Source organism: Setaria viridis, chromosome 5 (assembly GCF_005286985.2).
Source record: "Setaria viridis chromosome 5, Setaria_viridis_v4.0, whole genome shotgun sequence".
NCBI classification, from domain to species: domain Eukaryota; kingdom Viridiplantae; phylum Streptophyta; class Magnoliopsida; order Poales; family Poaceae; genus Setaria; species Setaria viridis.
In genome coordinates this window covers 15,243,138-15,270,877 of record NC_048267.2, presented here as the reverse complement: position 1 = coordinate 15,270,877, position 27,740 = coordinate 15,243,138, and the positions used below count along the sequence as shown (strand labels likewise).

Sequence of the window (27,740 nt, the reverse complement as noted above, 5' to 3'; positions counted from 1 at the left end):
TCTAGAGCTTGATGTTGCGATTTCTGTAGAGCTCTCCTCACGGCTTGAAGTGAGCGGGACGCTTTCTTGGTATGGAAGGTTGTCTATGTGAGCGACAAGGCGTGACTCGTAGTCGTGGGTAAGGAGAGATGGCCCTATCCCTGGCCAGTGAACGAACCTGCCCTGGGGTGTTGAAGTGACTACCAAACCTTGGGCTGGCCCTGATAATGGAATTTCTTGAACGTAGTTCGAGTCGGAGTCGTCGTCCTTGTCTTCCCCATGTTCGAGTTGAGCTCGAGTAAGGATTCTTTGGTAGATTTCGGCTATATTGTGGAATTCGTATGGGAATCATTTTGGAGTCGAAGTCGACTTGTGAAGTGACTGGGGCTCCGGCTTGTGTCGACTAATCCGAACCGAAGTCAAGTCCGAAGTGTAGTCGAACTCGGTGTTGCTGACTTTGAAAATTTGGCTTTTCTTGACGAAATCTCCCATTTTTGTCTGCGGGAAGCTTTCGTCGAGAGGTTATTTCTCCTGGATGCTGATGATTTGACGTTGAAATGATCCGGCGCCATCGGCGATGCAGAGCCAAGATCTAAAAACAAAAGTTGTGCCTGCCTCGAAGGTGAAAACAGGCTTGATAATGGCAGGTGCCATTGAGCTCGCGTAGAGAAACTCGACGACTGCCCCTACCTGGCGCGCCAGCTGTCGGTGTTTTAGACTGGCAACCCACCTAGGGGTACCCTAGGTGGTCTTTTGTGCGGTGGGTGTCGTCAAGAATCAAGGAGTCAATCGTGACACAAGGAACACGATTTAGACAGGTTCGGGCTGCTAGATCGCGTAACACCCTATGTCGTGTGTGCTGAATGTATTGAACTCGGATGAGTTTAGAGAGTTGTCTTTGAGGGGGTCCCTACCCTCCCTTATGTAATCGGGGGAGTAGGGTTACAAGCTAGAGTCCTAGTCGGGTACGGTTACAGAGTTCTACTCGGTGTAGACAGAGTAGTTTCCATATGTATACCTAACTAGTCTTCGGGAGTCCGAGTGGGATACACTTTGTTGCGTAGCCCCCAAGTCTTGCTTTCGTCCGAGTACGCCCCTTAGTGGGCCGCACAGGGCCTACTCGCGGGCCTGGGATGCATGCCCGACACTTGGGGCTGGCTCATTGCTCGGTGCAGGCGGCAAATCCTCGGTATTTTCACCGAGACCTGAAAGAATCAACTCAGAGACTACGTACGCGCGACTACTACCAGTACTCGCGTACTGACCACTAGCGGGGACTTTAGCCAGTGTGGCGTCAGAAACTGCCTCTGGTGTCTCCATAGCATCAGCCATGGCAGTCTTCGATGGGTCTTTCGCTCTGTTACTCGCAACACCAAGTTCATCAACTACTGGAGTAATAGCTGTCGCGGGCTTTATGGCCGTGTCTTCAGCAGATGTCTCCGCCAAAGAAACCACACTAGCAACCGCATCTTTAGCTATCACGACTACTTCATCAGAAGTAGTCTCGGTTGGGTCGTACACTGCATCCACGGCATCCTCAATGTCTTCACCCGCGTCAGCAACAATCTGCGAAAACAAACGTCAAAACAAGTCAATTCAACTACTCAAGGAAGCTATATAAGTACTCATACTTCAGCACATTGCTCTTCTGCAAAGGTAATTACCGGTGGTGGAGCTTTGAATGTCTCCAAGTGCTTGCTGGCTGATTGCTTACGCACTACAGTTTCTTTTCTTTGGCATTGGAGCCTGGATCTCTTCATCACCAACATCCTCTGCTGGACGCTTTAAGGTGTCAGTTGCAAATTATACCCTTTGAGAACTCGAGACTACATAGAGACATGATCAGACAACTCAGCGTCAGACGATGCAATGCACGAGTTGCCAAGTGGCTCAGAGTCCCCATCATCCTCCTCCTCCTCTGAGGGATCATCAGAGAAGCGCACGTAGTGCACAGGTTTTGCGTTTTTTGCGCCATCAGGGGGTGGAGGAGGAGGAGAAAAGTATAAAAGGATATCTTCCTGCATAAGGAATTACTAGTCGGCAAACATAATGACTACTAATTATGGGTACTCAAAAGGAAAGCAAGTTACCTCTATAGGCTTATGCCACTTGTCAAACTCCTGGATAGATTCATCAACTTCGGGCACCCCATGGAAATTCTTGAAGAATTTGCCCAATAATTCCTCAATTGCATCATCAGATATCTCCTCAATTGACATCCGCGACGGATCATCAAAGCCTAAGTACTCATAGCCCCAAGTCCGGTGTAGCTGCAATGGTTGCACTCTCCTTTTCAAGAAGCTGGCTACCACGTTTATCCCAGTCGGTCCTGCCTTCTTCAATGCTACGATCTTTTGCAATAACTCGGCTACCTTATGACTATCTTCAATGCTAGGTTCCTCAAGCCACTTGCTTGAGTACTTCGGGTGGTACCCGGTGATCACTAGCATTGGAGGCTCATGGTTCTTGATGTAAAACCACTTCTCTTTCTAGGTGCCATGGGACGGCGGAGTCTCATACTCGAGATACACATTGGAGTCCCTTAGATGAAATCCTGTACCTCCGAGTACTACCATCCTATCCTGACTAGGCTGAGGCTTGCAACAGAAAAGTTTGCGAAACAATTGAAAATAGGGATGTATCCCCAGATATGCTTCACAGAGATGCACAAAGATTGCAATGTGCAATATCCCATTGGGATTTAGATGGACAAGATGAATGTTGTAAAAATTGAGGATACCTCTGAAGAATTCCGATGTAGGAATAGCAAGTCCTCTCTCTACAAAATGAGCCCAAATCACTGTCTCTTTCGAATGGGACTCGAAGTTCCAAGCATTGGCACAGGCGGACCTCCAATTCACGACGGCCTCCTCCTGCAGCAATTTTGCATTCACCAACTCTTGGATTGCTTCTTTCTTTATGGTGGACATCTTCCAAGCGGATGCCTGATTTGGTGGAGCGGTCTGATCGGTAGACCCACATTTGGGCGGAGGAAGCTATGGCTCCTTCCCCTTCTTGGAATCCTTTATCGATCCTTCTGCGGCCTTTCCCTTCGACTTATCGATTTTCTTCCCCATCTTCTTCACGCGCATAACCTCGGGACATGTAAGGGGGGAGGAGAAGGCTACTCTGACACTTAAGGTCGCTTATTTCGGCTGATGGCGGCAATGGCGGCTGCGCAAGTGGCGGTGTTAGGGTTTTCAAGATGGAGAATAACAGATGCGAATGGCTGGAAGTGTAACCCACGGAGGCTACCGGCCTTATCTTTTATAACAGCGCAACAAATCTAAACGGCTCCAAGATTCTTGGAACGCAGCCAGTAATTTTGCAACGGTCTAATACTCTCAAGATTTATCGCAAGATTGAAGTCTAACGGTCATGTTGATCATGGTTGACCCCTTCATCGCCTAGACGTAGTCAATCAAGTGCTCGGGGGCTGCGTACACCTTGCCCGTTGGACACAATTTTCTTTTTCTTCAGGGATTAAGGAAAGACGAAGCAAATTCAGTTTGACTCTCAACCTGATTCTTCGATTCAACCTAAGGCTCGGGGGCTACTTTATATGGAGTGCGATTTCATCGCACTTCCATATCAAGATTTGAAGACAAACTACTCAAAAGCAACATTAGAATGGGGTAGGAGTACCTTCCAGCCACATGTCAATACTCGAGTACTCGAAGGCTAGCTACAACAAGAGTACTCAATGAGCACTAAAGACTAGTCGAGCAACACCTGCAGAGTACTCAGGACTACTTCATTTAACTACAAAGTACTCGGGGGATTGTTGGCCATACATCCCCGGGCCCACGAGGAGCCCTGTACGGACTCACACAAAGGACATACTCGGTCACGTATCAGGACATGAAAACTACGACACAAGGAACATAGACTACATGGACTCCTGAAGAACTAGTCGGAAGGTAGTAGGACTACTCTGCCGAGTTAGAGTAGGACTTTAGTCGCATCCGACTAGTATTCTTGTACAAAAGACTACCCTGTAACCTTGCTCCCCCGATATATAAGGGTGGGCAAGGACCCCCTCGAAAGGGGTTCAATCGAATACGAGCATACAACACATAGGATGTAGGGTATTACACGATCTAGCGGCCCGAACCTATCTAAATCGTGTACCTGCGCCACCATCGACTCCTTGATTTCGACGACACCTACCAACCAAAACACTATCTCGGGTACTCCCTTGATAGGTTGTTGGGTTAAAACACTGACATAAATCTAATCTATAATAGCAAATTAGTTGTGTATCTTGTATAGATTCTCTTGGAACCTCTCACGCAAAACAATAGGATCTGGGTCTAGTAGGGCGGTCATTACTCAATTGTCAAACTGCATGTGGTGATTTAAAGGTGCTTTGCACGAGAGCTAGCTATGATTTGTTATCTATCATGCTATCAGAACTACAATACATGCATAGCCTAGGCTTGCACTATATTAGTTATTGGTTGCTCATATATGTTATCCATATCATCTATCTTGTTATCACTTTCGATTCAACAAATAGAGATGCGATGCTTAGTTAGTCGTTCAATGAATTCATGCTTGATTCATGTTTACAATAATACTCTAGTTAAGTAATCTTGATGTGCTTGTTTCCACGGGTTGATAAACCTTGGGGGAGTACTTCTAAGGGAAATGCTATAACAGATCTGTGTGTTTGTGGTCTAACACTTGGTGTCGCTTGTTAGCACCAACACATCTTGTGATGCACTATCAAATCCTAGTCTCCATCCACCATAACCACTTATACCTTGGAGTTCACCCTTACAGCATCAACATATGAAATGAGCCCATCTGTGGTCTTTGGCATTGCTAGCCCACTCTCACACTTCATCGTGGAGCCACATTGAAGTCCAGAAATGGGTTCTCTTCCTTGGTTACCAAAGCTACCATAAAATAAATAGGCTCACTGAATTTGCCGATAGTATCTTAGGACACTACAAGAAACCTATTAATCTATGATGAAAAATTTTTAGCACAGATCGCTAAAAAATTGTCATAAAGCAATGTCTATGACAATTTCACATATCATCATGTATTAACTGTCACAAATTATGCCTCGTGATGTTTCTTGCGTGCTCGTCACAGATCGAAACAATCCATGACGTTTCTAATTCATCATAAAATAGCCCCAGGCCCGCTTAGCCCAACCCAAGCCCAATATTAGTGACGAAAATAAATGTCATAGATAGTTGCCACGTAGATTTATATTCGTCACGGATTAAACAACCACGTCACCAACAAGTGACATGGATGGCGATGTGAGCGCTGACATGGATGATGACATGGATGATGACATGGACTTGGCTGCAGACATGGATGTTGACATTTCTGTTGACGTGGACATTGATATCGTCACAGCCCATTTGTTAACAAGCCCATTTCAAAAGTAGGCCCGTTAGCAAAGCCAAATTTTTTTCAGCCCACTATAAATTTCACCCGTATCCACTCAAATTTAGTAGCACACATCATAATTTACATCTTCCACAAATATTAGGTACAGTACAATAGCTTAGTAGCACAGCATCGACCAAGAAAAAGTAATGATAACTAGAAGCATTTTCTCCACTCCTGGTGAACTCGTAGTTATGTAGCACTAGCCCGATCTTCCGAAAGGTAATGACAAACTCGATAGGTGGAGACTCGACATTGACGATCCGAGCTTCTAATCAGACATGATTTGAATCCCTGCAACCGCTACACCGCTGCTCCATTGGTTATCAACCAAGCACAACTTGATTGACCTCGCCGAGAAGGCTTTCCCTGCAAGCGAATCGAAGGACACAAGCAAGAAAGTATAAACACACAATATGATATTGCAAATATGAATGAAGTAAAGAAAGGTTCAAGCTCTCAATTCGAAAGGACTAATCGACATAGTCGAGGAGAATAAGAACAGGGGTCCTGGATCACTGTAAAAGGACTTGTCGTCACAGCTACAACGAATCAATCTCAGTTTCTCAAAGGAAAACATCGTAATGTGGTGATGGCTACTGAATTTATGAGGGTTAGGTCATGGAGACCCCCCCTGGACGCGCCCCTATGGGCTCCAACATGATACATGGGCCAACAGCCCAAAAGACGGTGGCGCAGCACCCTGATAGATTCTGGATGTCCACTTGTTTCAACGATTCCTGTTGACTCCGATCGAATTTTCAGGTGCGACTGATGCCATTGGAAGCTCCATGAAATTCGGTTTCCATCCATATACAGAACACCCAAAACGGACACCATATGCGACCTGGGCATCATTTTTAGTACGTGCTGCTCCTGGACTCCAAGACAGGCTCGAACTTGAGTTTCTTTGGACCTCCACCTCGGGGACTCGAACCGAATTAGCCTCGGGCCTCCTTCTTAACTTTGACACCCTTGCTGGCCTCCTTCCCCTCTATACCATGTGCCAAATATGATCGTATGCATGGGTATCATGTCCTCCTCATCCTCCCCTTCTTGACGAAAAGCCGTCCTCGGTGTCGATTGTGCTTGAAACTGATCTTGCACAATACAAAGGAGAACGCGGTTGCGAAGACAAAGGGAATGAAAACAATTGTGAGGAGAGATGTGACCATGTTCCCAATTGTGTAGTGTGTGATCTTGCAGAACAAGCCTGTAGGCTCCTTGATTGAAAGACACACGGTGTTTGTCAATACTATCCTGCAAAAGATTAGTACCAACAAAAGGCACAACTGGAATAGATGATTCATTGCAAGAAAATTCAGCACTAACAAACATAGGTAGCAACCAGCATTGCTCCCCTTCTTGGGAGACCAAATTACTAGAGGAACATGTGAATATATTTGTATGATGGCTGCCCTCTAATCGATCACAATATTGCATAACAAAAGGAGAATTCATATTGCTACAGATATAGACTCTATGTATCATATACTGTCCTTTGTTATCATATTTGCCAATAACATGATATGTGTGTTTGGCAAACCAAGGCAATTTAGCATTTTTGAAAAGTCTCACTTCCAAACAATCTAGCTTACACAAATTATCAAATTCAATATAAGCCAAAGTATGTAAGGAAGACAGCAGTTTAAGCTCATAATTGGCACTAGCAATATGCGTAACATGTTTATTTTCAGCATAAGTATTTGGTTCCAAAACATGAACACTGAAGCATTATCAAATAATTCATCTTTATCACAAGGAACATCAAGCACATCATCATGTGACAAAGATAAATCAAGAGATGGTTCCACTAATGATTGCTCTATAATAGCATGATTGGTGGGAAAACTTAGCACATTAAGATAATTCTCACCTTCCGTGAATGTAGCACCATGGGCATTACCTGTGTTTTCATTCTCAGCAGGAGTAACAAAGGATTCTCTCATAAGAATTTTCATATCATTCCAAGTTTGAGGTTTATCTGAAGGACATAAAGAATCTATTGGCGCTAAAAGTTAGCCGATTGACCTTCAGCGTCGGACACACGACCCGGGAGAATCTGCTTAGCTCCTATTCGGGTGATCGCCCTGGTGCGGTTCACGCGGCGAGCCAGCCAATCTGACCTGTTGATTGGCAAGAAAAGAAACGTGTTAAATTCCAGGGGTTCCGATCGGCTAAGGTTCTGATCTCGAAAAAGCGTATCAGCGAATCAGCCAATTTGCTTTATAAAGATAATCGGCTATGATACAGTTGACAATTATGTAGCAATTGCGAAGAAAATTACTAGAATAAACTAGACAAAGCTACGAAAGCAACACTTGAAATAGATCTAATCGGCTATATGATAATGATGAATGAAAATAACAATAAGAGAGCCGATAGTTCAAATTTCAAGCTGGATAACTGATGATAAAACTAGAACAATAGATAAAAAACCTATAATTCTAGTAAATATCGATAACTTGTGAATAAATCTAAACGAAACGACAGCGATGTGCCCGAAGTTAAAGCTTAGATGTTACTCGATAAACGGAACTTACAGAATCGGCCAGAGATCGTGTCGATGCAGCCCCGCCAACCCGTACGAACTCGTGAAAGAGGAAAAGTATTGGCGAAGTCACCGACTTGAAAGTAAAGTATGAGGAAATAGTAGATTGTTGTATTGATTGATGTGTTGTTTACAAATCTCTAAAGATGGCTATTTATAGCCTGTTACAACCAATTTCCTAACTGACTAGGATCTATCTCTAATTTTAAACGAATATTTACAAGCACAACTCGTATCGGAGTTGGTTATTGTACTCCCACGGGCCAATCTTTCTCTATCTTCTTTCTCTAATCCACTTTAAGCCCATATTGGCCCAATCGCTCCAGCCTTCCAATCGGATGATCTCCACCAACTCCGTCCACCAAAACACTGTAGCGCCAATCGGCCCCAACTATAGCACCAATCGTCTGATTCCCAGTCGTGACCTTTTAATCTGCCGCATCGGCCAATTCTTTCTTCCCTTGACGCCGATTCCATATGTGTCAAAATTTGGCGTCAACACATGCCCCCCAGTTTTGGAGTAAAACATAACTTTTACTTCAAAATTCTTTTTTAACTTCTCCTCCAAAACAAACGCGTCAAAAATCTCCTTCCATTTCGCGGTCTCCTACCTGATGATTGCAATCTTTTCGAAATGGGCGCCTGAGACAACCACTCCCCCGAAATTCGCGTAGACGGCGTGGTAAAAATCCCACCTTTACCCCTTCTCTCAGATCGTCTTTAAATACTGGCACACCCCGCACTTCTTCTTCACAAGCCAGTAACTTCCTTTCTGGTGCATTAGTTTCCACCTTCTTCCAGCGCCCTTTTGGCTTCCAACCGCATCCTCCGGTGATCCCCCTTTCATCCGCATTCCGCTCCATCTTCCCAATGGCGGCACCATCAGCCACTCAACCAGCAACGGAGGCTCCGCCGGCAGCTCCATCAGCGGTGGCAGCAACTCCATCGGCGATGGGGGCTCCACCGGCGGCTTCATCAGTGGTGACAGCTCCACCAGCAGCACCATCGCCAACGATGACTTTCATTCTAGAGGTACTCATCTGGAACTTTTCTTTTTTACTTTTACCGTCCACGCATCTTTTTAGATCCGTTCTTAGTTCTTCCCTTATTTTCTTTTTTAGGCAGTCAGACACCAAATAACCATCCATCTTTCCGAAGCTCCTGGTATGATCTTTTTAGGCCCTATGGGGAACCCAGACCCAACCGACTTGATCAACTTGGAAACCCATAGGATTCCGTTTAAGCAGTCGCCTATGAACTTGGATCATTGGTCAGACGCTTTTAGATCTTGGCCGAATGAAACTCCCGGTTGGAAAGAGTGGTACCAAAGAATAGCCAACTCCAAGAGAGTTCAATGGGATGAGCGAAAAATCGGCCAGTGCATCAATCTTTCTCTGTCCCAGATGGAGAAAAATGAACCCTTGGTGATAGCAGCCTCCTATTTCTGGTCTGATGCTCTCAACACGTTCCTTTTCGGACAGGGGCCCATGACCCCCCATTCTGGCCGATGTTGTGATGTTGACCGGCCTTGATATTTCTTCCCCCGATACTTCCTTCCATTATCTGCTCAAGTCGACCCATCGGTTGGAGACAAAAGGAATCGGTGGGTGGAAGGGGTACATTAAAAACAACATGAAGACCGGGACAGTTTCAGAGAGAGAATACGTGGCCTTCTTGATGATGTGGCTGGAGAAACATCTTCTCTACAGCAGGGCAGTCGGTCCATCTTCCAATACACAAGCTCTGGCCGAAGTACTATCAAGAGGAGCCGCCGTCCCCCTCAGGAAGCATCTACTAGGATCAGCCTATCACATGTTACACCAAATCAGCGTCAAACTATCAAAGGGAGAACCGATTGGAAATCCAGGTGGCCCCTGGTGGTTCATCAATCTCTGGCTCAATTTGTATATGAGCAAGATCTCACAACATCGGGTAGAGCACATGACATTCCCCAATATTGAGTTAGAAGAAAACCCCATCGTACGGCGCCGATGCACCTCTTTCGGCGAAGCAGCGTCAGTCTTCCCTGGTTGCCAGCTCACCGCCACCAAAATAGCCAAATACTTCAGATGTTTTTACAACGGCTTTAGTGAAGAAACCACCAGCTGGTAGCCGTATTAGAGGATAGAGCCACTTTTTGAGCTCCCCTTCTGTTATGATTCGACGTCCAACACCTTTGACAATGATCTCACGGACGTCTTGATCAAGCCAGGGATCTTACCAGTGAACTTTTTCTCGGGAAAAGATGCCCCTACTTACGATTTTTACAATCCATCAGTTGCAGCACGGTAGTTCGGCCTAGGTCAGCTGCCGATTCGAGTCTACTTTGCCGGTCGCGTGAAATTCCGGGACGAGCTCACCAAGGGTCTTGACTACAGTCGGCTGTGCGACCGAGTGCCCAATTCTAGCACCATCGATTTGAACAACTGGATAGTAGCCCCTTTTGCTGTCCAACCATTCAAATTATGGTGGGCAGAATGGAAGCAGCATCTCTTTTGTTCGTCTCCCGCGACATATTGCAATGATCTGGATCCTGACAACATCGACCCGAATGTAGCGGTAATGCTCTTCCCTCAGCTGATTTCGATATCATTTTCCTTCTTATGCTACAAATTTTGTTATTAACCCTTATTTTCTTTTACAGTCCGAGAGTCGACTTCCTCCAACGCGCAGCTGGAGCGGTAGGCCGATAGAGAATCGCTACCCATATACAGAATTCCCACTCATCGGCCATCATGCCCCAACCATTGATGACATCACCACCAGCCGATTGAAATAGACGTCAAAGAAAACCTTAAAGAAGATGAGCCGCCGAGTGCGCGCCTGCACAGAATCGGCCGATCAGTCGGCGGCAGCATCGGTTGAATCTCTAGCTACGTTGATTCTCCCAGTCATCGAAGAAGTTGACCCCCAAGCTACTACAGAAGCTGGAGTGACCGCTGCATCATTGCTACTAGAAGCCATTCAGGTGACCTCGTGTTCACATCCTCCTGAGTATTCTCCTGATACTGACTTCTTCTTTATATTAGGCTGCACAAGTCGCCCTAGGGCAATCTTCGCAGCAATCAGCCACACCCCAAACAGAAATTGGAGCGCCAGTAATTCCTCCCACCGAGGTAAAGAATCTCTTAACTCAATTTCTCGATACTTAATCAAAAACTTGACCGATTCTGATGTAGGCTACCCTCGGCACGTTAATTGTACCTTTCCAATAGCCATCAGCCAAGGGACCCACGGAGGTACGACAATCACCACATGTCATCAGACTTAATTATTTGTATTATATTCATAAGAATTTGCTCCTCATACCTTTCCAGGAGGCTGGACCGAGCAGGGCACCAATAATCGTCGAATCTTCCTCCTCTGATGAGTTGGTCGCACAAGTTCCTGAACCGAGGGCAGCACTCCCGCCGGCACAAGCAGAAGAAATCCGCCTCAAAGAGGTAAGAGACTTATCACCCAAATCGGCCGATTTCCCATTGCCGTCGGCTAATCTGTATTTATTATTTTTTACTCTTTCACATGAACAAGATATACCCAACAACAGTCTTTTCTCTTTCGTGGTCACCCTTTCTGATGATGAGGAGGTTGCTTCACGTCAAGTCACTTTGAGCTCAATCCCCGATGATGTTCGCGTCAAGCTTGAGAGCATACGAACCCTCCTCCAAGATGATATCGGCCGATTGGTGGAGGACGCCTCGCCGATTCGGTAGCTCTTCAGTGATATTAGAGGCCGAGTCCCAGAAGAGGCGAAAGAAGCTCTGGCGCCTGCCGCATACATTGAATCAATGCGGATCCCAGTGTTCAGAGCTTTGCGCCACATGGCTGATCGCGCCAAGCTGGCTAAAGCTTGTGAGGAGGAAGATTCCTACAAACATCGAGCCCAAGAGGTACATCATTGAATCAACTTCCTCGAAAGCTCCTGCCTGGATATTGTTGGTGCTATAGATCGCCTTAAGCGCTGAAGGGTAGAGCTCGCCAAGGAGATGGAGCAGGTGACCAAAGATATAGCCATTGAAGAGAAAAGACTCCAAGACCTCCCTTCTGTCATCGCCGAGCTGAAGCAAGAAAGACAAAGTCTGGCCCACGAAGCAATCAAGCTCCATCGCCACATGCCAGAAGTCCCAGGATCGGCCAATGACGACCAGCGAACTTTAGACTCGGCCGATCAGGTTAGGCAGCGAGCGATTGCTGCTATTAATGCCCTCCTTGGATGAACTGTAAAAGTACTGGCCGCTCTGTAAAAACATTAATGTATTTTGACCGTTGACGTGTGGATCCAATCCTGACCCGTCCTTCGTGGCGGCCTTTCATTTATTACCCCCTTTTACTCCGATGGGACACGTCTTACCAAACTCTTGCCCCTTTTCCTTCTATAAGTATGAGACCCCGTATTGTTTTCAAAGGCATTCGCACCATTCATCCTCTTTTCCTCTAGTAGTTCATACCATCGGACTATTCACCGAGATGTCTTCTTCATCTTCCTCCTTCTCTTCCTTTTCCATCAACCAGGTACGAAATCTTCTTCCATCCTCCGTTCCCTTGTCTAACATTTTGATCGATCTGGCATCGAGCGGTTATTTGTTGATTCTCAGCCGAGATGCCTTAGTCCTGAACTGGAATGGGCGATCGAAATCATGCACTCCGATGAACCGTTTTAACAGGCGGACAAAGATCTGATCAGAGCTCATCGCGAAGAACTCAGGGATCACGTTCCTGCTGAAGTTCAGAAGATCTGGGATCACATCGACGCCAACTGCTCCAGGCGGCCGCCAATCGAAAGGAGTCATCCACTTCCTCGCCCAGTCGCCCTCAAAGACGCTGCAGCGGGAACGCCTCAACCGCCACTTGACCGGAGCCACCCCCTTCCTTGTCAAGTTGAGGCTGAAGCCGCGATGAAGGACTTGGAGAAAAAGAGCATCCACCTCTTGATAGAATTAGGTCGGGTAGAGAGGGAGATTAAGAAAAAGCATGGTCAATAGATGCGTTGGTACTTTTTGTTCTAAGGGCAACTTGTACCGTGTCGGCCATGTACCCCGTCATTTGTACTGAATAATAAATTGGCCGGATCAAACGAATGTTTTGTTCTTAAGGCGATGTTATCTTTGCATCGGCTATAAAGATCTAATAGGAGTTGGCCGCGCCATCTTGATACACTCCACCATTAGTTATGCATCGACCCATATACTAGGATAGTACCTCTTCAGATATCTTTCATTCAAGTCCCTTGTGAACTCCTCTCCTTCGATCGTTTCCAGTATATATGCGTTTCCCGAGGCGCATCGGTCGATTTTATACGGCCCTTCCCAAGTGGGCGACCATTTACCGAACTTGGGATCCTTGGACCCTATCGGCAGTACCAACTTCCATACCAAATCTCCTTGGGAGAATATCTTGACCTTGACCTTCTCGTCGTACCACCTGGCCACCCTCTTCTTGTTCTCCTCAATGCTGATCAGGGCCCTCAGTTGTTGACCTACCAAATCGTCGAGCTCTCCTTTCATGAGGAGGGAATAGTCATCGGCCGTCAACTGATCTTGAAGCGAAGTGCGTCTTGACCCTGTCCTTAATTCCCAAGGCAACACCGCCTCATGACCATATACCAATTGATAACGAGATATTTTAGTGGCCCCGTGGCAAGCCATCCTGTAAGCCCATAGAGCTTCGGTCAGACATAACTGCCACTTTTTAGGCTATTCCTCAATCTTCCTTTTAATCAACTTGATTATCCCCTTATTGGATGATTTAGCTTGAGCATAATATGGAGAAGAATTCAGCAACTTGATTCCCATATCGGCAGTGAACTCCTCAAACTCTCCTGAAGTGAACATCGTTCCTTGGTCAGTTGTGATGGTTTGAGGGATACCGAAATGATAAACAATGTGGTCCCTTACGAAATTGACCATAGCGGCCGATGTTACGGCCTTCAATGGGATGGCCTCCACCCATTTGGTAAAATAATTGGTAGCTACTAATATGAACTTGTGTCCCTTGCTTGATGGAGGATAAATCTGTCCGATGAGGTCTATTCCCCAACCCCTGAATGGCCATGGCTTGATTATCGGATTCATAGCCGATGCTGGCGCACGTTGCACGTTGCCAAACTTCTGACAGTCTTGACATCCTTTATAATATTTAAAGCAGCCTTCGAGTATCGTAGGCCAATAATATCCATTATTCCTAATCATCCACTTCATTTTATGAGCCGATTGGTGAGCTCCGCACACGCCTTCGTGGATTTCTCCCATCAGGATCTTTACCTCCTCCGTCCCCAGGCATTTGAGCAGAACTCCGTCAATCGTTCGGTAAAACAAACCTTCTTCGAGTAGTACATACTTTGTGGCCTGAAAACGCACTCGCCGATCCACTTTCTTGGATGGATCCTTCAAGTAATCGGCGATCTCCTTTCGCCAATCATCGGCCGCAAGTTCCAGAGTCATGGCACCTTGAATCGGCCGATATCTGGACGCGTGTTGGGCAAGCCTATTGGCCTCTTCATTATAGTTTCTGGGAATATGCTCAATAACCGCGGACTTGATATCCTTTAAAAGTTGGAGGCAATCCTCGTAGTAAATTCTCAGGACATCATCTTTCCATTCAGATCTTCCCGTCAATTGGTCTACGATGAGCATGGAATCCCCAAAAATCTCCACAGCGTGGGCTTTGATCTCTCTCAATAATTGAATGCCCTTTAGGACGGCTTGGTATTCTGCTTGATTATTGGTTGCGGATGCTTCTATCGACAGAGAGAAATCATAACTTGCCCCCTGAGGCGATATGAGGACGATGCCGATTCCTGATCCGGCCCCACACGAAGAACCATCGAAGTATAGAGTCCATGGAACTGGTTCAATGACAGCGACTTCTAGTCCACAATGCTGGGCTACGAAGTCGGCCATGACTTGACCCTTGACAGCTTTGGTCGATTCGTACCTTAGGTCAAACTCTGACAGATCTAGGATCCACTTCCCAATCCGTCCTTTCAAAATCAGCAGCGATAGCATGTATTTCACTACGTCATCCTTGCATACGACTATGCATTCTGCCGATAACAGGTAGTGCCTGAGCTTGATGCATGAGAAATAAACACATAGGCACAACCGCTCTACCGGCGAATATCTTGTCTCAGTGTCCAGAAGTCTTCTACTAACATAATATATTACACATTCCTTTCCTTCGAACTCCTGTACCAGTACCGATCCGATAGCCCGTTCATCGGCCGATAAATATAGTCTGAATGGCTTGTCAGCTTGTGGTGGGACCAATACAGGTGGTGAGATCAGATATTGCTTGATGTCTTCCAGTGCTTTTCGCTATTCTTCTCCCCATACGAATTCCTGGTCTGGCTTCAATTTCAATAATGGCGTGAAAGCTTGAATACGCCCGGACAGGTTGGATATGAATCTTCTGATAAAGTTGACTTTGCCGATTAGGGCTTGCAACTCAGTTTTGTTCTGTGGGGCCACGACCTTATTGATGGTCGCTATGATTTTTCGGTTGACTTCTATCCCGCGCTCATGAACCATGAATCCCAGAAATTGCCCGGACGATACACCAAATGCACACTTGTTCGGGTTCATTTTCAATCCATGCTTCCTTGTGCACTCCAATACTTCTCGCAGATCGGTCAGATGCTCTTGATGCCCTTTTGATTTGACCACGATGTCATCAATGTAGATTTCCACCAGGGCACCAATGAGCTTATGGAAGATGTAATTCATAGCCCGTTGATATGTAGCGCCGGCGTTCTTTAATCCGAAGGTCATTACTACCCACTCGAATAAACCGAGGTGGCCCGAACACCTGAAAGCCGTTTTCGAAATGTCTTCTTCAGCCATTAATATCAGATTGTACCCAGCATTACTGTCCATAAAACTGATGACTTTATGTCCTACAGTGGCATCTATCAACACGTCGGCTATCAGCATTGGATACCCGTCCATCGGCATAGCCTGATTAAGGTTTCTGAAGTCAATGCATACGCGCAGCTTTCCGTTTTTCTTGTATACGGGTACAGTATTAGAGATCCACTCGGCGTAACGGCACTGCCAAATAAATTTTGCTTCAATCAGTCTTGTAATCTCAGCCTTTATATCAGGTAGAATTTTAGGATTGCATCGTCGTGCGGGCTGCTGATATGGCCGATATCCTGGCTTTATAGGCAACCGGTGTTTAACAATGGACCCTTCTAGACCAGGCATCTCATGGTATTCCCAAGCAAAATAATCTTTGAATTCTTTTAATAAATTTGACAATTTACACTTATATTCGGGATCCAGGTTAGCACTAATGTACGTCGGCCTTAGTTTGGTGCCATCACCTAAATCTATCATCTGTAATGAATCGGCTGACGTAAACCCGTGCCCTAGCTTCCCATCTTCTCGGACGAACTGATCCATCTAATCTGAATCTTCAGAGCCGACTGCTCAGATCGGCTGTTGGCCAAAATCGGACACTTTTAGGAAATCGGTGTCCCAAGTTCTTCCAGATATGCACTTGACGTGTTCGCAGCTCCACTGCTGCGTATCGGCCGCGGCAACACTGTAGGCGGAATCGGCGGTGACTATCTCGATGTTGTCATCGACCCATTGTACGAGGCATTGATGCATTGTAGATGGGATGTAGCAATTTGCGTGTATCCAATTACGACCGAGCAACATATTGTAGGACCCTTTGCCATTAATAATAAAGAAAGTAGTGGGAAGGATCTTACTGCCGATGGTGAGGTCGACGCAAAGTGCTCCGCGGGAGGGAGACATGTTGCCTTCGAAGTCCTTGAGCATCATGTCCGTCTTGATCAGATCTTCATCACTTTTACCCAGTTTCCAGAACATGGCGTACGGCATGATGTTGACTGCAGCGCCTCCATCTACTAGTAGCCTAGTGACAGGTCGACCATTGACGTGTCCTTTGAGGAACAGTGCCTTGAGGTGTTGCCGTTTTTCATTTTCGGGTTTCTCAAAAGTGGCTGTCATTGGCTCCAAAGCCAATTGCGCCATCTGTTCCTCTATCTTCATCGTGTCGTACCGATCGGCGGGAGCCATGAACTCCATCGACAAGATGAACACCATGCTGACGTCAGCTGCCGATCCCTGATTGCCATCTTCCTCATTGTTGTTTCTTTTGGGGCGCCAAATTCGAGACCTGTCATCCTTCTTATCCACCATCTACCTATGGTCTTCTTCCTGTTGTTCCCACTGGTGCAGGCGTTGGATCCTTCATTTTTGGGATTTGGTCAATCCATCAAGGCACCACCTGGGGTTCACCTGTTTGGCCGGCGGTCAGGCGCGCTCCCAATCCGGTTCCCGTCCTAGGTTTTCATCTAACACCCTAGCGTCGGCCATCTCTTCTAGCTGATCGTGTGCGCTGACTCTGCCCCCCGGTCGGTCGTGCTGGTCAGATCTGCCCCCCTGCCGATCATACTGTTCACGTCTGCCCCTTAGCCGATCATACCGGTCAACTCTGCCCCCAGCCGATCACGCATTGAAAGGCGCCGATCCTCTTGCTCACACCAGTTTCTACTGATTGGCTCTGATCCTCTTTCCCGGGAGCAAGACCTCTTGAACAGGCGATTATCATGATATGGACCGCTGCACTCTGGGCAGTTATCAGTCGATGGCAACCTGAGGTTATTTTCCTAGCAATGGATGAAGAACGGGCATCGCCAATGATCTTCGTGTTGCTGCATTATTTCTTCGTGATATCTCGAACTTTCCTGCTGCCGCTGATATTTGTTGAGCAAGAATTGGGAAGTAATAGGTCTACGCGGCCTTTCCGATCCTTCACCTTCATCGTCAACCCATCTCTTCCCCTTGACATCCTCAACCGTAGCCTGATTTCTGGGGTCCACAGCTCCGCTTTTCTTGGCCGATTCTGACATCAGCACTGTGGTTTGAAGCGCGTTCCTCCCCGTATCAACCATGTTAGTGGGGAAAGGGTGCTGATCAATCTTCATTGGCTTCGCTGGCTTTGTCAGGACCTCGAACTTGAGCCTGCCTTGCTCGATGGCCGATTGTATCTGCTGATGGAAGATTTTGCACTCGTTTGTGTCTTGGGACGTGGCATTGTGCCATTTTCAATACTTCATCTTCTTGAGCTACTCGACCGACGGGATTGTATGATAAGGTGAGAGCTAGATCTGCCCCTCTTGGAGAAGTAAGTCAAAAATCTTGTCAGCCTTTGATGTGTCAAAGCCAAACGCTTCTGGTTCTTTCTTCCCGAACGGGCATGATATTGGCTTCTTCCCTTTCAGCCATTCTGCTAGGCTGATTTCTGCTTCTTCGTCAGATTCAGATCCCTCTAGGTATGCCACCTTTTTCTGAAAATTTCTCCGCTGATCAAAAGGGCCTACTTCTTGGCCAGCTAATCGGTGAATGATCTAACTCAGGCTTTTGAACTCCTGGGAAGCGTACTTTTCTTTGATGTGCGGCAGGAGACCTTGGAAGGCGATATCGGCCAGCTGCGCGTCGGTCAAGGCTAGGGTGTAGCACTTGTTTCTGACCTCTCTGAACCTCTGCACATAATTAGACACTAGCTCATCGCTCCTCTGCCTGAGGCTGGTCAGATCCGAAAGCTTCATCTCATGGACTCCCATGTAGAAGTACTTGTGGAATTGCTTTTCTAGATCGGCCCAAGTAACGATGGAGTTGGGCGGTAGCGTAGTGAGCCACTGGAAAGACGACCCTGACAAAGACAACGAGAACAGACGTACCCGTAGAGCATCTTGTGTGGCAGCCTCCCCGCACTGGATGATGAATCTGTTCATGTGTTCCACAGTTGAGGTGTCATCCAGCCCCGAAAACTTGGTGAAGTCAGGAACTTTGTACCGATGGGGAAACGGTAGTAGATCGTAGGCAGGCGGGTATGGCGTTTTGTACATGTAGGTTTGTACCTTCGGTTTCAACCCGAATTGATCTTGAATCACCTCCGCTATCCTTGCTGTCTAATCCACTTGCTGCTGATGAACAACTTGTTGGGGAATCGGCACATGTTGGTGGATTGGAGGCGGGATGACCGGGTGATGAATCAGAGCGTGTAGCGGATTCTGCGGTAACGTGGCTAGCTGAGTGGTTGACAGTTGATGGCGCAGCGAACCGACCATCTCATCGTACAGTATCATTGGCACCACACATCGGAGTGTTTCAGCAGCGTCCGCCCCCCTGCCGGTTTCTGACGTGGCCGGTTGGTATTGTGGAACCGTCGGCCGGATGGCCGATTGGAATGGTTCCTGTATCGGAGAGCCTTCATACAGGCTGATTGATCCAGAACCCCCCAAGGCACTAAGTTTGATGGCGATGATTGCACGGAACAAATCTGAGCAGGTTGAGGCGGTGCTTGTGATTGAAAGCATGGCGCACCGTTGTATCCTGGATGCATTGAAGGCACTACGGTGTTATGTCCTCCATGTTGTGTTGGCATCGGTTAAGGAGTCGATTGAGACGTGCCCGGTAAGCTCCTGACTGGGGCTACAATGGGCGGGGCGTATGCTGGCCCCTGAAATCCTTGAGATACCCCATTAGCCAGTGAGCTGATGATGGCATTGTACACCGTGTTGGCCATCACCGGAGATTGATCGATTAAGGCCTGGTAGACAGACTGCTGGATCATATCCGACATCTTGGCCGAATCCTCAGCGATGGTGATCTGGTGGGGAGTTGGAAAAGGAGCTTTCTTGGCGGTCTCCCCGCTCCTGGTACGACTGAAAGATTGCAAGCATGTTTTCCTGTATTGTTCCATTGGCTTTGCCAACTCTTCTTTCTGGTCATCCTTGAGATCTGCTTCCGTCACCTCGATGGCGTTGTCTTCGGAGATCTCGGCAGCTTTTGACATGGTGGATGTTGAGGTCGTCCCACCGAGCGTGCCAAAAGTGTGTTGGCACTAAAAGTCAGCCGATTGACCTTCAGCGTCGGACACACGACCTGGGAGAATCTGCTTAGCTCCTGTTTGGGTGATCGCCCTAATGCGGTTCGCGCAGTGTGCCAGCCAATCTAACTTGTTGATTGGCAAGGAAGGAAACGTGTTAAATTCCAAGGGTTCTGATCGGCTAAGGTTCCAATCTCGAAAAAGCGTATCAGCGAATCGGCCGATTTGCTATATAAAGATAATCAGCTATGATACAGCCGACAATTACATAGCAATTGCGAAGAAAATTACTAGAATAAACAAGAAAAAGCTACGAAAGCAGCACTTGAAATAGATCTAATCGGCTATATGATAATGATGAATGAAAATAACAATAAGAGAGCCGATAGTTCAAATTTCAAGCTGGATAACTGATGATAAAACTAGAACAATAGATTAAAAACCTATAATTCTGGTAAATATCGATAACTTGTGAATAAATCTAAACGAAACGAAAGCGATGCGCCCGAAGTTAAAGCTTAGATGTTACTCGATAAACGGAACTTACAGAATCGGCCAGAGATCGTGTCGATGCAGCCTCGCCAACCCGTACGAACTCGTGAAAGAGGAAAAGTATTGGCGAAGTCACCGACTTGAAAGTAAAGTATGAGGAAATAGTAGATTGTTGTATTAATTGATGTGTTGTTTACAAATCTCTAAAGATGGCTATTTATAGCCTGTTACAACCAATTTCCTAACCAACTAGGATCTATCTCTAATTTTAAATGAAAACGAATATTTACAAGCACAACTCGTATCGGAGTTAGTTATTGTACTCCCATGGGCCAATCTTTCTCTATCTTCTTTCCCTGATCCACTTTAAGCCCATATTGGCCCAATCGCTCCAGCCTTCCAATCGGCCGATCTCCACCAACTCCGTCCGATAAAACACTGTAGCGCCAATCGGCCGATCCCCAACTGTAGCACCAATCGGCCGATTCCCAGTCGTGACCTTTTAATCTGCCGCATCGGCCAATTCTTTCTTCCCTTGACGCTGATTCCATATGTGTCAAAATCTGGCGTCAACAGAATCCCACCAAGATAAAGCAGAATGTCACAAAACAGTAGCTGCACTTTTTACATTCCTCCTTGGACACATGAAGCGAGTTGCAAATATGTTATCTGTTGCAATTTTCCACTCAATGTATGCATCAGCACCTATACCATCATATGTTGGTGGATATGAACAACCTGTCATTGTTAGAAAATAGCAAAAGACAACACCAAAATATTATCCCTATCAACTAGCAACTACTGGATGGTGGTGAAAGTGGAATGCAATATCTCAAGCAGCTTACCACCGTCTTGTAAGTGTTCTTACCAAAGCCAAACAGGGCGCTACAATCAATTGTCGAGCTTGAGGGTAACAGTTGCAAGGTGAACCTGTACTGATCAGAAGTATGTATGTGGAGCTGTAGGCAGGCTCAATATGGTAGCAAGGAAAAGCAATAATTCAATTCAGAATTTGGAAGACTGAAAAGTAGTCCCAAGCTAGTCTATGTCGTCGGCCTAAACTCGTCCTAGACTTAGTTCAAGCAAGCAACAAAACAACTCACCACAAGGACTCAAAGGATGCAAGCACTTCTGAATTTTTTATTTCTTTTTTCCTTCTTTCTTTCTTTCCTTTTTTTTTGGTGCAGCTTTTTCTTCACTTTTTCAGCACCTCTTTGCCTTTTGCTTGTTTCTTTTTTAATATAACAGAAAGTGTCGCAGACAATATTACAATTAAAATACACAAGTTTGCACTTCGGTACAAAACCAAAGCCTTGTTGTCGAGTAGCAACAAGGAAACTTATGGCTCAACTATTTATGGAAACATGCAAGGACTAGCTGACACAACCAGATCAGGCGCAAATAAACAGCAGTGAGCAAAGGATTGCGACTCAGATCGACAACAATCTGGTGAAGTATGTCTTGTGCACGGTGTCCTTGCCAAAAGAACTCGGACTCCAAAATTGGATAGCAATATTTTAGTCCAATTGCTGCAAAGATCACTTGTCTTCTCTTCCCTCACATTGATAATACTTTCCTCTTTCTAACATTGTATACAACAAGCAAGAACAACACTTGTTTGCCCAAATACAAATTGGCACTAAAATTATTACGAGGATAAATCGACTAGGTGCCAAAACAATTAAGCAAGACCTGATACTAAAGACAAGAACAAAACCTAGACACGACAAACACAATAACACCGCAAGGGACCAAAATTGAGAAAAGCAAATCTGAAAAGAAAAATTGTGGGGCACAAATGGGGTTGTAGGATAGTGGAATTATTTTTTTATAGGGCTTTTTGTGGACTATAGGTAATTGACAAAAACAAATCTAAAGGGATACAAAGGTGTATACCTCACGGGTAACCTAGAATCCTGATACCACTTGATGTAGCATTGGCTCAAACTTCCGAAAGGTAATGATAAATTCGATTGGTGGAGACTCGACGTTGACGATCCGGATTTCTAATCAGACACGATTCAAATCCCTGCAACCGCTACACTGCTGCTCCATTGGTTATCAACCAAGCACAACTTGATTGACCTCGCCGAGAAGGCTTTCCCTGCAATCGAATCGAAGGACACAACCAAGAAAGTATAAACACACAATCTGATATTGCAAATATGAATGAAGTAAAGAAGGGTTCAAGCTCTCAATTCGAAAGGCCAAATCGACACAGTTGAGGAGAACAAGAACAAGGGCCCTGGATCACTGTAAAAGGACTTATCGTCATAGTTACAACGAATCAATCTCAGTTTCTCAAAGGAAAACCTGAACTAAACAAAATCCAAACCCTAATGTGGTGACAGCTACTGAATTTATGAGGGTTAGGTCATAGAGACCCCCCTGGATGCGCCCCTATAGACTCCAACACGATACACAGGCCAATGGCCCAAAAGACGGTAGCGTCACCTGACATATTCTGGATATCCACTTGTTTCATCGATTTCCATTGACTCCAATCGAATTTTAAGGTGGGAACAGTTCCATTGGAAGCTCCATGAAATTTTGTTTCCATCCATATAAAGAAAGCCCAAAACGGACACCATATGCGACCTAGGCGTCATTTTTAGTACGTGCTGCTCCTGGACTCCGAGACGGGCTTGAACTTGAGTTGTTTTGGGCCTCCACCTCGGAGACTCGAACCGAATTAGCCTCGGGCCTCCTTCTTGACTTGGACACCCTTGGTGGCCTCTTTCCCCTCTATACCATGTGCCAAACATGGTCGTATGCATGGGTGTCATGTCCTCATCACGTAGACCATCTTCTGTCCACTCCTAATGATCTGTTAGATAAAGTACAAGTGATTAGTATATTGAACGCATATATGAATCACTAAATATTAAGGTGCAATGAATTGAGCAACGTGTCTACATGCTTATTTTTTTTACTTAATGAACACTTATAGATATCTTTGAACTAGGATTTGGCGCTGCTGTAAATAAACAAGACAGTAAAAAGGCAGTGAACAAGAAAATAAAAAAGACAAGTAAATTTGCAATGTGGTAGTGCAACTGCAAGTTTGGCACCATTTTAACTAGTACACTAAAAGTTATTATGAATCTAACTAGGCGCACAATATCGCATAAGCTGGTAAGCATCATGGTTGACTGAGACTTTATCAAATCACACATACATCAGTATCAGTATCAGAGAGGAGAATAGAACCTATACCTGATGTAAGTAACAAAATCATTCACCTTCACATTTCAGCAAAGTACAGCAATGATCTACAGATTGGACAACTATAACTTTGTTGCCTTTGTTCTTTTCACATGCCGCCTACAACAAACTGAAAACATGTAAGCCACACGCTCCATATTTGCATGTAGAATTCGAGAGTGTGGTTTATGGAAGAAGCTTACCATCTTTTTGGCCGTGGTCCTCAGTCCCTCACCTCCCTCCATGCTTCCTGCAAAGGGGCAAATGATCCCTCACCTCCCTCCTTGCTTCCTGCAAGGGACAAATGAAAAAACAACATAGGAAAATGATTAGCTATTACTGTAGTATTAGAATGATACTGATGTTTTAAAACAGAGATCAAAAGTGCTTTAAAACAGTTCATTTTACTAAGCATATTTCAATCTTGTCACGCTAATTAAAAGTGCTTTAAAACAGTTCATTTTACTATGCAGAAAATCTAATAGTAGGAAGGGGTAAAACAACCTCTTTGCAGTAACTTCTCTTTTTAAGTAAGGGTTCCTCAAGGACCACAATCTGTTGGGGGTATACCAAAGTTGCTGCACAAGATCTAGCTAACCTTAGAACAGAGGATCAAGACATGGAAACTTAATCTACAGATGTCCATTTATTATCCAGTTGCATCCTTTATAAGCATGGTTGCAAGTAGGATTACAAGTAGCAAACAAATCTAGTTTAGTATATTACATACGGATTTTCAGCAGAACTGACACAAAGCAGGATGCTAAATGCCACACTCTGAACTCCAAAGTCGAAACCCCTGCTGAAATTAGCGACTCCGAAACCCCAATCAGAGGTGATGGCAAACTGAGAGAGAGGAAGGAGAGAAAGAGGGGGAGGCTTACAGATCCGCACGACGTTGGGATCCTCGATGTCATTGGTGGCCTGTTGGTGGCCCGGTCAAGCAAGGCCGGCACGGCGGCGGCTAGCCCGAGCCCTCCGACCCCTCCGCGGCTAGCGTGGGTGTGGTGGTGCCCCATCCCGCTCGAGCGCTGCCCTCACGAGGCGCTCCTAGTTGCCCGCTGCCCGATCGCCCCTCCAGCGCCTGGACTATGCCGCCATCGTGCATGGTGGTGGTGGCGAGCTGGTGGCGAGCCCGAGGCCGGCCAACCGCTCCCCGCGGGTGTAGCATGGCGGCGTGCCGCGCGATCTGGAGAGCACGTTTGGGGGGAGGCCGCAGGCCGGATGGGAGCAGAGGGTGGATTCAAGACAGACGTGCATGGGAGGACTGGAGGGGCGAGGGGAGGGAAAGAGAGCAGAGCGGCGATTGGATCTGAGCTAAGGAGGGGTGATGAGGACATCAACACCAACGATACATCCACACCTACACAAGTACCAGTTTCTGATCCTATTGCTCGCGCCCGTGCTCGTCAACTTAATAATCAAGTAAGTTCACTCTTGAGTTCCTGTCCATCCTATTTAGACCATGGAGACGTGTGCACTCTTAGTTTTGTTAGGAACCAGGGAGAAGACCGAAAGGGAAAAGGACTCGCGCAGGCTGGATTTGGACTCCAGGATAGTACCAACTTGTGATGGTCACCATGGTCGCATACGGAATCGGATTGGGGCGTTCAAGCACTTCACAAATTTTTTATGAAGTCTATTTCCATATGGATCTAAACTCAAGTCCATATCTAATCTGTGGCGGTCGCAATGACCAATTTACTACCAAAATATTTTCTAGTGCTGCATCACTTTAATTTAGCCCAATGGGCCGTGTATCAAGTCGGGTCTAATAGGGACGCGTTCTAGGGTTGGAGCACGGCCCCAACACCCTGGTGGTCATCCTCCCACCTTCATATACCCCTTAGCCTCCACCAAGAACAGTTGGGTTTTGTTTAGATCAAGTTTAGCTCTCGCTACTTGCTTGTAGCGCGCGTGCTGGATCAGCCGCCCATCTTCCTATCTTCGGAACCGCACCTTATTGAGATTGAGTTGGAAACCTTCATCTTCATCTAGTAAATTCAGTACTTGTTATACTTGTTCTTGCTAGTTCTTCGATTGCTTGCTGGACGAGTGCCCTAGTGGCCGGGTGACGCGCTCCACAAGATTGCAGCAGCCATTGGAGGTGGTGTATTGGTTGCTAAGGCGCAGCTTGGAAGGCTGTAGTCGGGCCGTGAACGCTGTCTCTATCGACCAATCGAGTTATCCCCCACCTCTCATCGAAAGATCGGGAATCAACCCTAGCGGGTATATCAAGGGGTGAGGTGAGGGAGAGAAGATAGGCGGAAGGGAGCGGCCGATGGGGAAGGGAGCGGGCGGGGTAGGGTTTTGGAAGGGCACAATGATGGTATATTTATTGGAATTGCGGAGCATCCTAGCCGTCAGTTCAATCCAACAGTGTAACGTTAGGCCGTCCATGCACACAAGAAAATGGCCCAGAGCCAGGGTTTTTGGCCCGTTTAGCTTTATTTTTTTTATTTTCAACTAACTAAGGAACCTTGTGAAATAACTTGTAAATATAATTATCTTAAATACCTAAATACATTTTTTACATATAATAGACTACATAGGTATTGTTATATAGGAGTTTCAACATTTTTTGAACTAATTTACTATTTTCTATAGGTTAAATAATTTTCTACATGTTAATTGAAAGTAATTTCAATTTGAACTACATATGTATCAAATAAGAGTCCAAAAATGCATAAAAATTATGTTTAAACTTATATGTTCCATTGTAACCCATATACCAGATATACATGAAAATTCAATTATATTCTAGGGTTAATTCAAACTTCTATGTCCAAATTACCACAAAATAATTACAATAATATCTAAAATTGGTCAGGAAATTCTACAAATTGATGTGGCAACATAATTTTTGTCCATAAGCTTCCAATAGAAATTTAAATAATTTTGATAAAGTGGTACTATATATTGTTCACAAATGGATACATATCTCATGTAGTTTCTTATAACTCAAGTTAAAATTTGATATTTGAATACTTCTGTTGACGCCAGATTTTGACACGAGTAAAATCGGCGTTAGAAGTGGAAGAAATCAGCAGATGCGGCGAGATACAAGGGCGACGATTGGAAATCGGCCGATTGCTGCTACAGTCAAGGATCGGCCAATTGATGCTACAGTCGAGGATCGGCCGATTGATCCTTGGAGTTCCGCCTCACCCGACCCCTGAGGCTTGGGATCGGACGCGCCCGACCCTCCAAGGGAGGATCTCCGCCTCGCCCGACCCCTGAGGTTTGGGATCGGACGCGCCCGACCCTCCAAGGGAGGATCTCCGCCTCGTCCGACCTTAGTTCCCAGGGTCGGGATGAGTCTGAGCCCTCGATATGTGGGTCCTGATCGGTTACCCCTTGCCAAAGAGGTGATTGGCCGATTAGGAGGTTGGAATAGTTGGGCCGATGTGGGCTTAAAAAAGATTATGAAGATGAAGAGGGGGTCAGCCCATGAAGCACGTGAAAATAGTACGAATCGTACTTGTAAATATTCGTTTTCTGTTTAAATTTAGGGATAGAGTTCTAGTCGGATAAGAAGTCGTTTGAACGGGGCTATAAATAGCCACCCTTGTAGATCTGTAATCATCATCAACTCAATACAACAAACTACTATTTCCTCGTACTTACTTTCAAGCAGGCGACTTCGCCAATACTTTTCTTCTTTTCACGAGTTCGTACGGGTTGGCAAGGCTGCATCAATTTGATCTCCGGCCAATTCTGTAAGTTCCGCTTATCGAGTAATATCTGAACTTTAACTTCGGGCGCATCGTTGTTGTTTCGTTTAGATTTATTCACTAGTTATCGATATTCACTAGAATTCTAGGTTTTACTTGTTATTCTAGTTTTATCACCAGTTATCCAACTTGGAATTAGAACTTTCGGCTTTCTTATATCTTGTTACGTGATTTACAGCTTTCCACATAGCCGATTCAGATCTATTCCTAGTGTTGCTACCGTAGCGTTATTTAGATTACTCCAGCAGTTTTCTTTATAAACGTTGCCTGGTAATCGGTTGCATCATAGCCGATTCCTTCATTACCGCAAATCGGCCGATTCGCTGATAAGCTTTCTCGAGATCGGAACCTTAGCCGATCGCAACCTCTGGGAACTGATACGTTTATTTCCTTGCCAATCAACAGGTCAGATTGGCTGGCACGCCGCGCGAACTGCACCAGGGCAATCACCCGAACAGGAGCTAAGCAGATTCTCTCGGGTCGTGTGTCCGACGCTGGGAATTCGATCA

The 27,740-nt window shown here is 45.9% G+C and overlaps 1 long non-coding RNA gene across 5 annotated transcripts; it reads right to left on the bottom strand.

Annotated features, from left to right (window-relative positions):
• Nucleotides 1-22,519: 22,519 nt before the first annotated feature.
• Nucleotides 22,520-24,838, bottom strand: LOC117855103 (uncharacterized). Of its 5 annotated transcripts, none has more exons than XR_004640451.2 (5): nucleotides 24,382-24,838; nucleotides 24,002-24,299; nucleotides 23,701-23,788; nucleotides 23,510-23,627; nucleotides 22,520-23,120 (listed from the first exon to the last, which is right to left on the bottom strand). It is a non-coding gene; the product is annotated as an uncharacterized lncRNA (long non-coding RNA). The 5 variants fall into 5 exon arrangements; XR_004640452.2 differs by having other exon boundaries at nucleotides 23,510-23,617; nucleotides 24,382-24,837; XR_004640454.2 differs by having other exon boundaries at nucleotides 24,002-24,075; nucleotides 24,382-24,831.
• Between the last annotated feature and the right edge of the window lie 2,902 nt (nucleotides 24,839-27,740).